This window comes from Microtus ochrogaster, chromosome 10 (assembly GCF_000317375.1).
Source record: "Microtus ochrogaster isolate Prairie Vole_2 chromosome 10, MicOch1.0, whole genome shotgun sequence".
Lineage (NCBI taxonomy): Eukaryota > Metazoa > Chordata > Mammalia > Rodentia > Cricetidae > Microtus > Microtus ochrogaster.
The window spans coordinates 1,685,146-1,702,441 of NC_022016.1; the positions used below are offsets into that span (position 1 = coordinate 1,685,146).

The following is a 17,296-nucleotide window of genomic DNA, read 5'->3' on the forward strand; positions in this document are numbered from 1 at the left end:
GTTAAAGCCTTTCTTTTTTGTTTAAACAGAAAAAGGGGAAATGATGGAGGTAGGTCATTTGTCTCTCTGTTGCTTTCATTGGTTAATTAATAAAGAAACTGCTTGGCCTTTAATAGGACAGAAAATTAGGTAGGCGGAGCAGACAGAACAGAATGCTGGGAGAAAGAAGCTGAGTCAGGCAGTCGCCATGATTCTCCCACCCAACATAGACGCTGGTTAAGATCTTTCTTGGTAAGCCACCTCGTGGGCTACACAGATTATTAGAAATGGGTTAGATCAATATGTAAGAGCTAGCCAAAAAAAGGCTGGAACTAATGGACCAAGCAGTATTTAAAAGAATATAGTTTCCGTGTAATTATTTTGGGGAATAAGCTAGCCAGGTGGCCGGGAGATGGGGCAGCAGGGATTGCAGCCCGCAGCTCCTTTCAACAATAAAGTAGACTCAAATCCACTCAGAACAACTGACCTCTAGTAAATTTGACAATCTCATAACTATTAGGTAATGACCCACCCTTTCTTATTTATACCCAAGATCTCAAATTAAAAACATAAATAACTTTGAAAGTTTAACAGAATTCATAAGCTCCAATACAGTTAAGACGTCAGTCCCTTTAAAATAATCCATCCCCTTTGAAATCCAGTCATTTAAGAGCCAAAGTCTCTCTTTTGTGGGTCCAGTAAACTACTTTCTTAATTCAAGATGGAAAAATCAGGGCATGGTCATAATCAATCAAGTCAAAGCATAACCAAACTTCAACTTTCCAATGTCTGGGACCTATTCGGGATTTTCTAACTCCTTCAAAGAGCTAGGAAAACTTCTCCAGTCTGCCCTCTGAATCTCACAGTTTGTCTTATAGGCGCTGGCTGGCTCCAATGTACTGCTGTTCTTGTTAGTCATACTATGGTAGTAGAATCTCCAAAACTGCTGAGGTTCCTTGCTGCACATGGGCTGGAAGTTTACTAATTGCCTCTCCTGGACTCTCTTTCTGGTGCCATGTCTCATCTTCTCTTCAAGACTCTTCTTTTCTGTGTCTTTAACTGCTACTGATACTGTACCTTCACGAATGCGCTCTTGACTTCCCACAGTGTAAAGCCTCAGCTTTCTCTTCGTGACCCCTTCATCCCAATAGTGCTTGGGTGACTCCTACTTATTACCAATCTCAATTGGTACCACCTGGGCCCACTTCTGGAATATAACTTCTCTGTGATCTCAGAAAACACTTTGCAGAAGATTTCACCTAAATGATGCTGGTCTTGTCCTAATTTCTTAGCTTTGGCTAACTAGCATCAATTTCCCCAGTAACAGAAAGGTTTTACTTTTGTGGTGCTGCTCTCATTAGTTGTGGCTGAATCTTAATTTAAAGAAGCAAATGTCCCTCATAGTCTTTAGCTTCCCTCTGAAAGTTCATAAGCCAGGACACCATTTTCTGCACTGCTTTCAATCTTCTTTCCTTCCAAGTTGAGAAAGGTCATCTCCCTGAGGTCTCAACACTCAATGGTTTTCCTAGGGCAAAGTTTCAAAGTCCTCCCACAATCTTGCCCCAGAAATGGTCAGGTCAGTCAGGGCCATACCACACTATGGTGACACCAACTTTTTCTTTGTTAGGGTTTCTATTTGGTGAAGAGACACCATGGTCATGGCAACACTTTTAAAGAAAAATATTCAACTGTAGTTCACTTACACTTCAGAGGTTTAGTCCTTTATCACCATGGTAGGAAGCAAAGTGGCCTGCAAACAGATGTGGTGCTGGAGAAAGAGCTGAGAGTTCTACATCTTGATCTGCATGCAACAAGAAAAGAGATTTAGGCATACTAGGTCTGACTAGAGCTTCTTAGACTTCAGAGCCTGTCCTCATTGACACATTTCCACCAACAAGGTTACACCTCCTAATAGTGCCACTCCCTGAGAGCCTTTGGAGCCATTTTTATTCAAACTACCAAATACCAGCAAATCAGAGACAACCTTGGAGGCCTCTCTTGCTGAAAGCTATATTTCTGTTTTAAGTTGACAAGACATTAGAGAGAAAATCAATAAGTAGGCAGATACCAAAAGGGAAAAGTGACTTGCACTTTCAAACACAACCATAAAATCATGGATTCTTTTCATGTGAAGAATAAATAAACAGAAAAAAATTTATGAGGTGAGCTTCTAATTAATGGTACTTTTCTGTTCCCAGCTAGTGAATGGGAAGAAGGGAAATTCCTTGGACATTGTAGGAAACAAGCATCTATGCCAGTACAGGAATTCCTAGTCCTTTGACATGTCCTCTGTCAAGCATGTTCTCTGACATCAGTCTACACCGACTCCATAGCAAACACTTTTATGATACAAAATGCTACAATTTCTTAGTATGAAAAAGTCCAAGTAACCTTCATTGAACTTAATTAATCGCACATATTTAATGAAAGCAATCATATACCCTGCAGACCCAAGACTATTTTCAAAGACAATATCTGATATTTCTGATAAATACAAACCTCTAATTATCATAAATCTCTTCACATCAAATCAAAGCACAGGCAAATGTTCAGATCTGACTCTGTCATCCTATTTTTATCCATTTCTCAGCCCTGTCCTCTCTTGGAGATCCCACAAATAAAATCTATTCTGAAACCAGTAGGTTTTTTTTTTACTTTCTCTTAATCATTAATCCAGTCATTTGCTTATTTAATAAACATTTGTACCATAAAAGATTGTGTTCTATAGCTAAAAAATAGAACATATAAATCTTTACCTCAGTGTGTTCATCCTCAGTTTCAGAATGTGCGGTATGCTAGTGCAAACAAAGTAAGGAGGTCAGTGTTCCAGAACCAAAACTAGAAACATTTGCAACATACAAAGTATGGATGAGGAACTGGTTCATCTGGTTGTTTACGAGTTTTTACATGTATTTCAAAGTATCTATTCTTGCTTTTTTTTATACGTTCTTTACCTCATTTCTCAATTAATTACAATACCCATTTATGATCTTGTGAATTCCCACTTATTGGTACCCTTAACACCGTGATGGAAAAGATACTCTACAGAACTCCATGCTTGTACTCAATTTTCACTAATGTCAGTGACATTTATTCTGGACTGGATTTACCTTGTAACATTCCTTAACAGATTATGTTGTAAGGTTATTGTTAATGAATCTCAAATTGTGCTTCTAGAAATATAGAGTTTTCTCTTTCTAGAATGATCTTATGTGCTGTAACTGTTTATCTAAATGGTTACAGATGCATTCACCTGGTTTCAAGGCAAAATTTAATTTCCTAGTGTTGTCTTATGGATTTCTTAAAGTTTACTCTGAACTGGTACTTTATTGATGTGAATTTTAAGTGTTACTCTCTTGTTCTTCATTGCAAGGAATTACCTGGTAGGAAAAATGATTGAAGAAATTAAATCAAACATAAACCAATCTCATTAATTCAGATCCCACTAATTCAGATCGGACGCAAAGATTATTTTGAGTTATCTAGAAGCAAAACAAAATTCTAAGTAATTGAACTATAGAAATAAGATATGAGGGAGAGAAAAATGTTTCACCTGACTCAAACACAGTTTTCTTAAATACATTTAGGCATTCCAGAAAGGCCACAAACATTTAAACAATTTATTGTATGTTTGTTCATTAAGGATAAAGACTTTCTTGTCAAAAAATATTTTTCTCTGTGGCAACTATTTTCTTTACTTTGCTACCTGAAAAACAAATGATGCTGTGCTTAAAAATATTTATCATTCTCATCCCTTTTATAATGTTAAATATAATAGAAACATAATGTGCATATATCTAATACATATAGGTATAGTTTAAAATACAATGAAGAAATATTGATATTGCATGTTTACAGTTGGTAGGATTAAAAGCAAATTTTACACTCCATTACAAATTTGCAAGTATTTTCTGCAATGAATTCTAATTTTATCATCAACATAACAATGTTCAAAATAGGAACCACTAGTTTTTTTTTTAATCAAATAGCATATATTTTCCCCCAAATGCTATCTGTTATATTGGCATTGGTCATATTCTGTATCCAGTATTTACAAATAAAACAGACTTGGTGATAATATGAGAAAGTGACTTAAAATCCATTCAAAATAAATCCCATTTTTTCTTATTGAAACAGCCTGGCCCTAAATTCAATTTAGTATAATAAGTAAGACAAAATTACTCTTTCTGGACCAAGAGCTATACTTGGTATAGTTCAACTTTCTATTACAACAGGATTGTCTTAGGGTGTGTAGATGGATTAGTCCTCTCTTCTCTCTGTGTGTTTTTCCCTGGCTCCAAGGTGTCATAGTCAAACTGAGGCATACAGTATTAGTAGACTAGGAGGTTACTCAACACTTCTGAAGCTGGAATTAATCTTAAATATGGTCACAACCCTTGTTTACCTAGTCACAATAACAATTATTACATTATAATGATTACAGGTTTATTTAATAGTTCATTTGTTCCAGATAAAATTTTAAAGAAAGAATTTGTAATTTAAACACAAATCATTCAAAGATTGATTTTTAGGGATATAAAGAGATCAAGATTTCACATCTGTTTCCCATTAGAGATAAAATTCAAAATCATCTTTTCCCAACATATCCTACTCCAAAACCAGTATTCAGAGTATATTCTGATTGCCTCGAATATCTGTGCAGCCAGTGTTTAAACCCTAGAGTGCCCTTAGATTTTCCTGGTCATTCATGAACTTCAGGGTTACGTTCCTGGCATAAACATGAAGTTGATTGGATTCTGTGATTCCCTGGGACACTGGAACATTTATTTTGATTCAGAGGAAACACGTTGTTAAGAAAGAATGGTATGCTGAGGGCAGAAATGTTACACTTCCGGACCCATTTCAGATCTCAGATCCTAATTAAACGTGGGAACTTTAGCTTTCTGTGTGCTTCTTTTTAACCTTTACCTTGTGAAAAATAATTAAGATATATGGCTGATAAAGAAAATTGGGATAAAGTCTTTTGTAATACACCAGAAGTTTTCTTTTTATCAGTATAATTACAGTAAAACCACCTTCACCTTCGTAATCAATTTTCCTCATAGGTCCAAGTATAACGTTCAGAACTTTCAGAAATAGGTAGGGCAGATGGGTGGTGATTGTTATAGACATTAATAGATCTTTGTTGAATGGGAGAGGACTTTTAAAAACAAGAACTAGGGCTGGAGAAATAGCTCAGCAATTAAAATTAGTTGTTGCTCCTTCAGAAGACCTGGATTCTAGACCTAGTATCCTCATTGTAGTTAAGGACCATCTCCAACTTCATTTCCAGAGGATCTGATGTCCACTTCTGGCTTTATGGGCACTATTCTTACATAGTACATAGACATTAAAGCACAGCATTCATACTCTTAAAAAAGACTAAAACTAAAATCTTCAAAATTGATACCCCATATAAATCTTTCTTCAAACATGAAAATACACACACACACACACACACACACACACACACACACACACAAATAAACAAAAAACAATAGACAGATAAAAATTCCAGAACCTATGACTATCTTTATTAGAGTTTATTCCATAATTAGTTCAGTGTTAGTTCATTGTGCTTCTACTCTCGTATTTTGAAACCTGAGGTCAGACATTTAATATTTAGTAAATACCAAATATATTTTTGAGTAACTACTTAGGGAGTTTGTCATAACAGTAATATTCCCAACATCTCTGCATTATAATTCAATAAAATCACAGATCACCTTCTTATCACAGTTCTGTGTGGATTTGTGGTTCTTCTTAGTAGCTCTAATCTGAACTGTATCACTGAGATACAGATTTCTCTGTTTTTGAAATATGTCCAACATAACTGTCTAGCCTGCTGCAGAAGAAAGAGGGAATATCTGCATGAAGATTTTAGTAATCATGTTGGGGTTTACTAGATACTGACAAGAATGAGTCACATTGTTCCAGGCTCCTGCAGATTTTAGCATGTGACCAAAAAGAAGACATAGAAGATGTCATGAGGCTTATTTCTTCCTACTGGAGCACACATAAAGCTGTGCATCAAAAGACAACTGAATATTCCATTAGCCACTGTCTAGGATGTTCCAGTTGCTCAGACTTTCTTAGGTAGTATCACTGGTTAAAAGATTAAAAGTAAGTATTTATTAACCTATAATTTCTTTCATTTTGCTTCATTCCACTCAATTTTATTTTATGTTTAGGACAAGAGTATAATTTCATTGTCCATAATACCACTTCAAATGTCTTATAATTGGAGTCATATATTCAGTTACCTTTATTTTCACCTGAAAGTGTGCATTTAAGGCCTATCCACATTTATGATTCCTTGATAACTCATTTCCTTTAATTGCCCTCTGAACAGGTGCATTCATTTGTTTACACACTCATCTGTTGAACGATGACTTGGAGGCTTCCAGTTTGGGACATTCATAATAGACCTGCTATAAATATTCATATGCAGATTTTATGTAGATGAAACTGTTTAGCTAAGTTGTGTAGGTACATGGGCAGACAACTGTTGGTTCAATTGTCAACACTATATTTGGTTTTGTCAGATACTGCTGAACTATGCTTGATGATTTAACCAGCGTTAACTGCTATTAGCAATAAGGATTCTCATGGTTCTATATTCTAACCAACAAATATTGCAAATTCTTTCATTTGACTTTACAATAAATTCATCCATGATACTTATTATTTTCAAAGTTGGACATATTCTCAGGTAATTATAGAAAGATTTAGAGAGTTGGCTAGTAACGCCTTTAGAAATATGTGCTATTCAGACAGAGTGAGAGTGAAGAGATGACTTACTGGATGATGCCTTGAAAGAATTGGTCATTATTCCATTCTCATATGGATGAACAACTGCACAGGTTTTGAAGGCGCATTGGTCAGGTGATGAAAACTTTGAATTTATCTCTCTAGTAGTAAAATTGTAGACTTCCTAATGATCTTCCCTGAAACCATCTCCTGCATTCCTACTTGGAATGGAGTTTTGCTGCTGACTTATATCTCTAATCTATTACATATGAAAAGACATCAAAATTATTACCTGGCAAATTTGGATCCATTTGGATTGTAGGGACATGCAAAATACTGGTACTGTTGTTTATTTTTATTGCTGCTCAGATTCATAGAGATTTTCCCACAAAGACATAAAAAATCTTGAGGCAGGAGGACATAGCAGAGATGTAGAAACAGGCATTTGAATCAATACTTTGTAATCTAGGATTCTAACTGACAATTCCCTTTTTTCATAGAAATGCATCTATTCAAAGAAAAATGATGACATAGACTAGCAAATATGTGTGTGTGCGCATGCATGTACACACACGTGTGCATGTGTATGCTGTACTGTATATAATAAACATACAACAAAAGCTAAGGATATAAAGAAAAGTTGCATTTAAATTACTTTAGAGTATATTTATAGTATATTATAGTCAGTGTAATACATGTTTCATAGGTGTAAAACATGGGAGTCTTTAATAGCTATGCACCTATACTTTCAACCCATGTTCATTGCGGAATATGTTACTAAACACAACTATGAAAAACTAATCATAATAATGAGGGGCACAATTACATACTTAAGGACTTCCTAAATAGAATTCTAGTTACAGAGGATATGAAGTTATCAATCAACAAATGGAACTTCATGAAATTCTTTAGAGAAGAAATTGTCAATCATGTGAAGAAGCGGTCAGGAGAATAGAAGATAATTGTAGCAAGAATAATAAAAACCCAGATATAGATAGAGAGATTAAAGCTGAAGATCAGAGAAGCAAATCTGTAAGCCACTGGAGAGACTTTTTACTTTTACCAATGCTCAGACCAAAGGGCTAGTCAGATTGCCTGGACTGAACTGTGTCTCTACCAAATCTCAGGCTCCACACTCCAGTGAGTTTCTATCTCTTCCTCTTCACATTACTCTTTCTGCCCAGACATATTGCTCCTGTCTCCACTGCCCTAGTGCTGGGATTAAAGATGTGTGGCTCCCAAACACTGGGATTATAGGTATAAACCATCACCACCTGGGTCTGTTTATGGCTCAATCTTGTATACCCCAGAGTAGCCTTGAACTCACAGAGACTCAACTGCCTTTGTGAAATCCTGGGATTAAAGGTATATGCCACAACTCCCTGGGCTCCAGTGGCTTAGCTTTGCACTCTGATCTCCAGGGAAGCTTTTTTTTTTTTTAAAAAAAAATACTAACAAAATATTGCTTCACATCTCTTTTATTTAACATAAAAATGCTATAATTAATATAAGAAAAACTTTGTACAATAAGTATAATAACTATATACAATATATACAAGCAACAAGTACATCAACAATGTCTCATCTATTTGCCTTTGATAAATTAAAAAAAATAGTCCATTATTTATCTTGATATGTCCAAAGTCTTGTACCTAATTTGCTTCCTATCATAACTTGATTTCTGTATCTGGTGGTATACAAGGAAAATTATAATTATCTAATCTTCAACTCACTCAGAGACCCAACAAAGCAATAATATTAACTGAGTAAGCATAAGTGCAGGCAGGCAATATTCTAAAACTGTGAGAAATGACAGAAATAGCTGGCTGCCTGGACAGTCACCCAAAGTTTCTCTGCAATGTTGGGGCATTCATCTTCAGCCTACAGGCTTAGCATATCCAACAGACTTTTCTGTGAAACAGGATATGCTGAAAGTCTATCTTTCCTTGTCTTGATAATGTTTGGCAGTCAATTTTATTTTCCTCCTGCTTGTTCAATTAGGAGGGCATACTGTTAGCAGTCAAGGCAAGGGCATTTTCTTGCCTGGTGATTTAAATTTGCCACAATAAAAATAAACTCCATGTGGAGTTTCTCCAATACCCATCATCTTCTCTGAAGTAGATTGGTGCTACCAGAAGCAGACACGTCTTATTGAAAAAAAAAAAGAGCTTATGTTTTTAAAACATCTTAAATGTTATATTATATGGATCTCTGAAGTGTTTGAAATTGACATCTCTATCTAAAATATATCTTTATTTGACCTTGGAAGACAAACCTAATGTGACTACAAGTTTGATTTTAAGAGGTCATTAACTACTAGCCTACATTTATTTAATATGAATTTTCATGGACTAGAAATATGCATTATATTATTAAATGAGTTGTATAGGTACGATACTTTGAACAAGAGTAGAGATGTATGTACAGTATGCTCCATCAAAATTAAACAAAAATTGTATACAATATACAAAAGTCTAATCCAATGTAAAATGTTTAAAACTAGTCATTGCTTTAAAATGATTGAATAATCTACCTTTTTTATCATATCTATATCCTCTCTTTTTTCTTTTCAAAGCAAGAACTCTGAGTCCAATCTCTTTTGTTCAATTTTGCTCCTGATTGTAACCAATAACAACTTGTAACCAATTCCCCTAAACAATGACAAATATCCATAACCCACTGAATGACCAAAAACTTGGAAACTTTTAGGAATGTGGATGCTCCATTCTTAAATTTACTTCCTGCTGTCTAGGGGTAATGTTGTCTTTAGGAGATCCTGAAAAGAAAAATTTGGTTTAATTGTCAGGTCCTTGGAGACGTAACTGTGTCATTTGTTGTCCAGTTCCTTCATAACAGGAAAGTGTAAAGCTTGACTCAAGTCCTGGCCAGATTAGTCTTTGAGACTAGATCATCTCAACTAGCCACCTTGAAATTGTTTGGAGCAGTTTTTTGTCCATAAATGATGTTTAGGTAGTATTTTTCACATCAGTGATATTTTCATAGTTCTGGAGGAACAGTCATTGTTGGGCCCAATCCTCCTTTTGGAGCCTTCAAAAGTTGCTATTAGTTGTGCTCATAGTTCACTGCAGAAGACTGATAAGAGACACAATACTGAAATTATGTACAGAAAGATAAATGAAGTCTTTTTCTAAAATTAGATAGTAATCTATATAACTATTAGTCCATGACAAAAAGTTTAATATATGTTAATCTTATAAATTTTATTTCTTAAGAAAACTTTTAAAGAGTCAATATAAAAACAAAGGATTATGAGATCAGTGGCAATAAAATAAATAATCCTTAAATTTTTGTTTTTCTTCTATTCCTTATCATGTCTTCTGACATGAGACAGAAATTTTGGATTTTACTTTAATAAGCATTTTTGGGTTTAGAGAAGAAGAGAGTCATACTCCAACTCCAAAGTCATCATTAATCTTCAATTTGACTGGGACTACATAAAGACCATTTGCATATGTCTGTAGGGAACAACAGAAACAAACATTTGGGAAGATATATAAAATGTTATCCTGTTGGAAATGTGATATACCAATAGGCCAATTTACTCTTTTTTGATGTGGGAGTCCCCTCTGTATGCTGTGAATATAATTGGGTAATAAAGAAACTGTCTTGGGCCTGCACAGGGAATAGAGGTAGATGGGGAAAACTAAACTGAACACTGGGTGAAAGGAGGCAGAGTCAAGGAGAAGACACGGAGCCACTGCCAGAGACAGGCATGCTGAAACTTTTCTGGTAGGCCATGACCTTGTGGTGATGTGTAGATTAATGGAGATAAGTTAAATTAACACATAAGAGTTAGCCAATAAGAAGCTAGAGCTAAGGGACCAAGCAGTCACTTAAATAATAGAGTTTCTGTGTGATTATTTTAGGGCTGAGAAGCTGGAAACCAACAAGCAGCCTCCTTATAACACTTTTTATTGAGACTTTTTTTCTTGATAATTTTTTTTCTTTCTTTTTTTCAGGCTTCTCAATTGTTCAGTGGTTTTCAGATTTCCTAGCTGGGTACCCTTATTCTCCTAAAAAGATGGAAAGAAAACCCCTCCCCAGCCCTAATTTTCGGGAGGTTATCTTTTTGACAGGTTACATCTGATTAAATGAAGAGCATTTGGTAGTTTTATATGTTAGTTTAGATTAAATGGCCATATTGTTTGATGAACTATCATCCCTTCTAATTAAGAGGTATCTCTTGTTCAAATCAAATCTTTTTAATTTTGATGATATCCATGGCTTTTCTTCTCCTGTGGAATCAAAAGCAAAACCTCATTCCCAATGTAAAGCATTTTATTATTTTCATTCTGAGATCAGTGCATCTTTAAAGTTGATCAGCTGATTTAATTCTAAACATTTTTCTACTATCCCATGTCTCTCTACAGCTGTGCCTTTCTCATTAGCATTAAAAAAATTCAAAGTTAGTAAAGCATTATATGATCTATCTGGGAGTATTTTTCTTTAACATATTCTTTAGAGTTTGATTTGATCATTTTATAACTGACTGGCTTATAAAATTATGTGGTATACCTGTGATACACCTTATCTTATAATAAGCAAAAACTGTTTTATTTTCTTAGAGACATATGCTGGATCATTGTCTTTATTTATTTGTACATGGCCATAACTTCTAACAAATGTGTGATTACTGAATCAACCTTTTTCAAACTCAAAGCTGTTTTCCATAGAAAATCTGAACAGGTATCAACAGTGTGGTGTATATATTTTAGTTTTCCAAATTCTATAAAATGGAACACTATCATCTGCAAGACTTCATTTCTTTGAGTACCGTCTGAGTTACTTCCTGCAGGTAGTGGTTTATGTTTACATTTAAAAAAATTCCTTGTTTTGTCACATGATGAAAAAGTCTGTTTTTAAACCTTTGCTATTGACATGGTGTTCTTATTTTGTGAATTTCTGAGGATTTAAGCATATTTCCAATCAACGATTGATTGATGCATTACCTTGTTCTAGAAAACCTGGCAGCCCCATATGGAATCTGATGTATGTTATGTATATGAAATTATGCCTATTAATGATTGTGTCTGTAACTGAATAAATAATGAAATCAATTCTATATCATATAGTGTAAATTCAGTGGTTTCAGTATCTAAAACAACTCTTTCCGCATATTATGAATCAGTAACTATGTTGAAAAGTTCTTAAAAATCCCTTTGTATTATGAGAATAGCATATACTTCTGACTTTTGGACAGACTAATAAGGCTTTGATCCACTTTACTTAAATTTTCTGATTAGTATCCTGCCTTTACTGATTTATTTGCATCAGTATAAAATTTAGGGGCTCCAGCTACTTGTGTTTCCTGGACAGTGTGAGGAAGTATCCAGCTAAGGGATATTTATTGTTAATTTCTCCCAAAAATTACTGAAAGCTCTTGGCAAGGTTTCACTTTCTGTCCATAATTTGTCAATTTCATTATTATTAAAAGGTACTATAATTTCTGCTGGGTCTACTCCTGCTAGTTGATACAGTCTTTATTTTCCTTTTAAAATTTACTCAGAGAATTTTTCCATATAAGTTTTAAATTTGTTTCTCTGTTTATGTAGTAAAAAGATCCATTCAAAGATAATATATTCCCTCTGTATTAAAATTCCTGGGAATATATGAAGGGTAATATCACCAGAATTCAGCTAAGATTCTGATCTACATGATCCACATGATCCACCTGTACCTTCTGTCATTTCTCATCTATCAAAGCTAATTCTCTCTTGGTCTCAGATGATAATTTCCTGGGACTATTTAAGTCCTTGTCACCATCTAAGCCTTTGTTTAAATTAATCAGTTGATCAGGATTTATCTCAATAGTGGGCTGCAGATGGGAAATATCTCCTAGTAATCATTCAAAGTCATTAAAGGTTAGCAATCGATCTCTTCTAATTTGGACCTTGTGCTGTTTAATTTTTTGTTAACCTATTTTGTAGCCTAAATAATTAATAGAAACTCATCTTTGTGTGCTTTTTGTTTCAGGGGCAATTTGTAATCCTCAATAGAACAAACTTTTCTTTACTTCTTCAAACATTCTAAAGTATTCACATGTGAATCAGAGAGTAAAACATTGTCCAAGCAATGGTAAACCATAGATCCAGAAAAATGCTTACATATCATTTCCAATGGTTATCATACAAAATATTGGCACAGGTTGTAAATATTTAATATTTCCTGTGAAAGAATCGTCCATTGATATCTCTTATCAGACTGAGAATGATTATAAGTAGGCACTTGTGAAGGACAATTTTTATCTGCCTTTTTCCTGTAAAGACATAGAGAAGAAACCATCTTTTAAACCAATAACTAACTAAAAGAGGACATCCTTTAAGTAATAGAGAAAGCAAAGGATTTCCAGACTTTACAAAGCCCATTGGCTGAACTCAGAGACAGGTATAGGAATTAAAGTAAAGATCAGAGAAGCAGAGTAGTAAGCTAGTAGAGAGGCCTTTTCCTTCTATTAATGCTCAGACTGAAGGGGCAATCTATCCTTAGGCTGCCTAGATGGCAATATGTCTCCACCAAACCTCAGACTCCATACTCCAGTGAGATCCTGTCTCTTCCTCTTTATTTTCCTCTTTCTGCCCAGCCATATTACTCCTGTCTCCACCTCTCTAGTGCTGAGATTGAAGGTATGTGACTAATGGTGAACCACCAGCACCTGGATCTATTTCTGGATCAATCTTGTATAGCTCTGGGGAGCCTAGAATTCACAAAGATCCACCTGCTTCTGTCTCTCAAGTCCTGGGATTAAAGGTGCTTACCACCACTCTCTGGGCTCTAGTGGCTTAGCTTTGCATTCTGATCTTCAGGCAAGCTTTATTTGTTAAAATACTAGTGAAATATTACCACAGGTAATCTTTTCCAAGAATGATTTTTGCAAGAAAATAGCTCAGGCCTAGAAAACCACATATTACATATTTACAGTGGAAAGTTTATAGAGACCTGGAAACTAGAAATGTGGCACAGGGGTGGCCATAATGAGAGTACTGGTAGTAGAACACATATGATATGATCATACAGGAAGGGAATACTGGATATGGGAATATCTAAGTACATATGATGTACATAGTTGAGGGAAAAGCAGGCATGGGTTCATCAAAGATGTAAAAATATTATGTTTCAAAGACAACAAATGACTTCTAAAATCATCTAGAATCTTACCTTCTGATTACATACACATTTCCTACTAGGTAGGGGAGAAAAAAAGAGATGAGTTTTCCTACTTGTTCTTTATACAAGAGTTTTTGAGACAATATGTTCATATGTAGCTCTGGCTGGCTTTAAACTTATGATTCTCTTGCTTTTCCCTTCTGGGAACTGGGATTGCAGGCATGTGTCACCACACCTGGCAAACCGTATTCATTTCTGGGCAGAAGTCAATGCTAGAAAACAGTGTAGCACTGTATATTAACTTTGCCTAACTGATCATGGGGGAGAAAGGGTGCCCCAAAATTTTTATACCATACAAAGTTGGAGCTCAAGAATAAAGTCACCCCGAAGCCATTTATGCATTTTATTCACAGTAGAACTGAGAGCAAATGTCACCCCTGAGCCTTACATAAAGAACGAGATGGTCATAAAATCTATTGAACCACAAAGTGAAGCAAAATAAACTGCATAAAATGGACGTACTGTGGTAGCAAAGGTGCCATACACTAAACTTCTTTTAATTTAGAGCTGAGGTAAAAGGTAGCTAAAATTTTGTAGTGTAAAAATTATTATGTGGTATAAACTGTGAAAATAAATATGAAAATGCAACTAGCAAAACTGAAAATGAGAATATGAGATAAATGACAGAACTAAGAAAAAAAGACATCATTTAATATGACAGAGCAAATTACTGTATTAAAAAAAAAAACCCTCCAGCATATTGAGTTATATACACCGTGAAGTTAGATGTAAAAAAAGGACATCTGAGAATTCTAAAATACTGAACAAAGACTATTTATTCTTCAAACAAAATTAACTCAGGAATTAAGTTATAAGCATAAGTTAAGTGAGAGTAAAATTTATTAACTAAAAGCATATATTTCAATGATACAGCCATGAAGGCATCATTATTCCCAAAGATCCTGTCAAGAAAACTATGTAGAAATAGCTCAAAATTAGTACATAAGAACAATTTTTCCAGGGCTTTTTAACTAAACTCATAATTTTGAAAGATGCATTTAGCAGACATTCAAAAAATCTTTTAACAAGAGCTGACCTAAATTATATACCCAATAAAGTAGATGATCAATTTTATATCTGAGAATAGTATATACCTGCTGTTTACAAGTGTCAAGGAGCAGTTGCGTAGCCCCACCTCTGTGGATTTGTCTATTAACATCTAAACAATGTTTAACACTAAGAGAAAATGGGGTTAGAGAGAATGGTCAGTAGCTGTAGAAAAAGTGCTCTATCTTAAGACCAGTAGTATGGAATTCCAGTCACTTGAAATTTCAATTCCAAAAGATCTGGTGCCCTCTACGGGTTTTTGTGTGCACCACCGTACATGTGCACACGCGCGCGCGCGCACACACACACACACAAACACATACACACACATACACACTTTAGAAAAAAATTTAAAAATAATAAATAATAAAATAAAAAGCTAAGGAAAGATGATAGATAATGTTTTTGATCTAGATACAAACAAAGTGTGATGAAAACACATTAAAACTTGCCAATCATTCAAGGCTGTAAGTAACCCTCATCTCATGTAAAGCACAACAGAAACTGTTGAATATTAAAAAGGCAACAATAATGAAGATGCCAAATTTAAGCCATATAGAAAAGGGGCAATTATGTTTAAAGCATAATTCCAGGTGTGAACACACTTCTCTGTTCAAAACATGAAATTAAATAAATGAGTCATTCACTTAAAAGACAGTAAAATGAAAAACAAAATAAATCTAAGGAAAGCAGAAAGTGAGAATTAATAAGTAAAATTGAAATTAATGATTTTGAAAACAAAAATAGCAGGATTAATGAATATAATAAAAAGTCTTTATTTGGGAAAATAGGTTATTCATTAACTAATTAGAACATGTGTAACTGTGTTGGAAGTAGAGTCAATAAATGGAGAAAGACAATATTGACACTTTAATAAAGCACCTAGGACAGAATGGAAAACGTTAAATACTATCTTCTGTAACTGTTGATATATTTACCTTAACAATTTAGTAAATAGAATGCAACTTTATCTAATCAAATAAATTAACAAATTGCATTTCATGAACATTTTCTATTAAATAAAAGTCCTTTCCAGTTTAAATATAACATTGCTATTATATAATATATAAATAAACCAAAATAAAATATCCTCATAATGATCTCGATAAATACTCAAGCAAATTAATAGTACCATTTATCTATACTTGAAATGTTTGTTTGTGTGTCTGAAAAGGTCTCACTAAGGTTGGCCCCATATTGTTGGGGGAAGAGGCTCATTGGTCCTGACTGCCCAGAACTGAAAAAATCACACAGAAACGGTTAATTAAATCACTGCTTGACCCATTAGCTCTAGTTTCTTATTGGCTAACTCTTAAGTCATTAACCCATTTCTATTAATCTGTGTATCACTAAGATGTCGTGGCCTACCAGCAAAGTTTCAGCACGTTTAGATCCATGGCATCCCCTTGACTCTGCCCTTCTTTTTCCCAGCATTCGGTCCAGTCCTCACCACCTACCTAAGTTCAGCCCTATCAGTTTCCTTATTCATTAATGGTAAGCACAACACAAAGAGGGGATTCCCACATCACTATATGACTCAGTCTTGCCTTTTTGCATTATAGAGATGTATACCACATCTGTTTCTGTAATTGTTTTGTTTGTTTAGTTGTTTTGCTGGTTGATTTTGTTACTCATTTTCTTCAAATATTTAACAAAACATGAAGCGAATAGATTTAATATTACTTAATCAAAAGTCTGGGAAGTTTGAAAAAATATTACCTTTAAAAATCAGAAAAAGGCAAAGAAAACACAGTGTTGACTGCTGCTTAACATAGACCTAAGGTAGAAACAAACATGAAAAGCAGAAAGTCAATCAAATGATTCCTAATAAAATTCTGCTGTACTCACAGATCTGTGCCTTGTTCAGTTGTAATGACAGAGGCTTTGTTTTGCCAGCAAATGGGAGCAGATGCAGAGACCCACAGCCAGGCATTATGCAGAAAAAGAGAGATACTAAATATTAGATGTCTATCAGCTCTTTCTCCTCTGAGATTGTGAAATTCCACAGAAGAGAGGGAGTAAAGATTGTAGGAATCAGAGGTGATGGAGGACACCATGAATACATGACCTACTGAATCATCTCATTGGGACTCATATGGGTTCAAGAGGCTGAAGAAGCAAGCACCTGTCCTGCATCATTCTGTACTAGGTCCTCTGCATATATGTTACAGCTGTTAGCTTGGTGTTTTTGTGGTTCTCAAAACAGTGAAAGTTGGTGTATCTCTGATTCTTTTTTTTTTTTTTTTGTACCAAAATTCTTTATTTAAAGAAATGGAAGCCTGGCGATGGTGTCACACGCCTTTAATCCCAGCACTCGGGAGGCAGAGACAGGCGG

General features: G+C 34.7%; 1 pseudogene; it reads left to right on the forward strand.

Moving 5' to 3' along the window:
- LOC101996877 overlaps positions 1-17,296 on the forward strand; it is a 25,949-nt pseudogene that overhangs the window by 7,653 nt on the left and 1,000 nt on the right.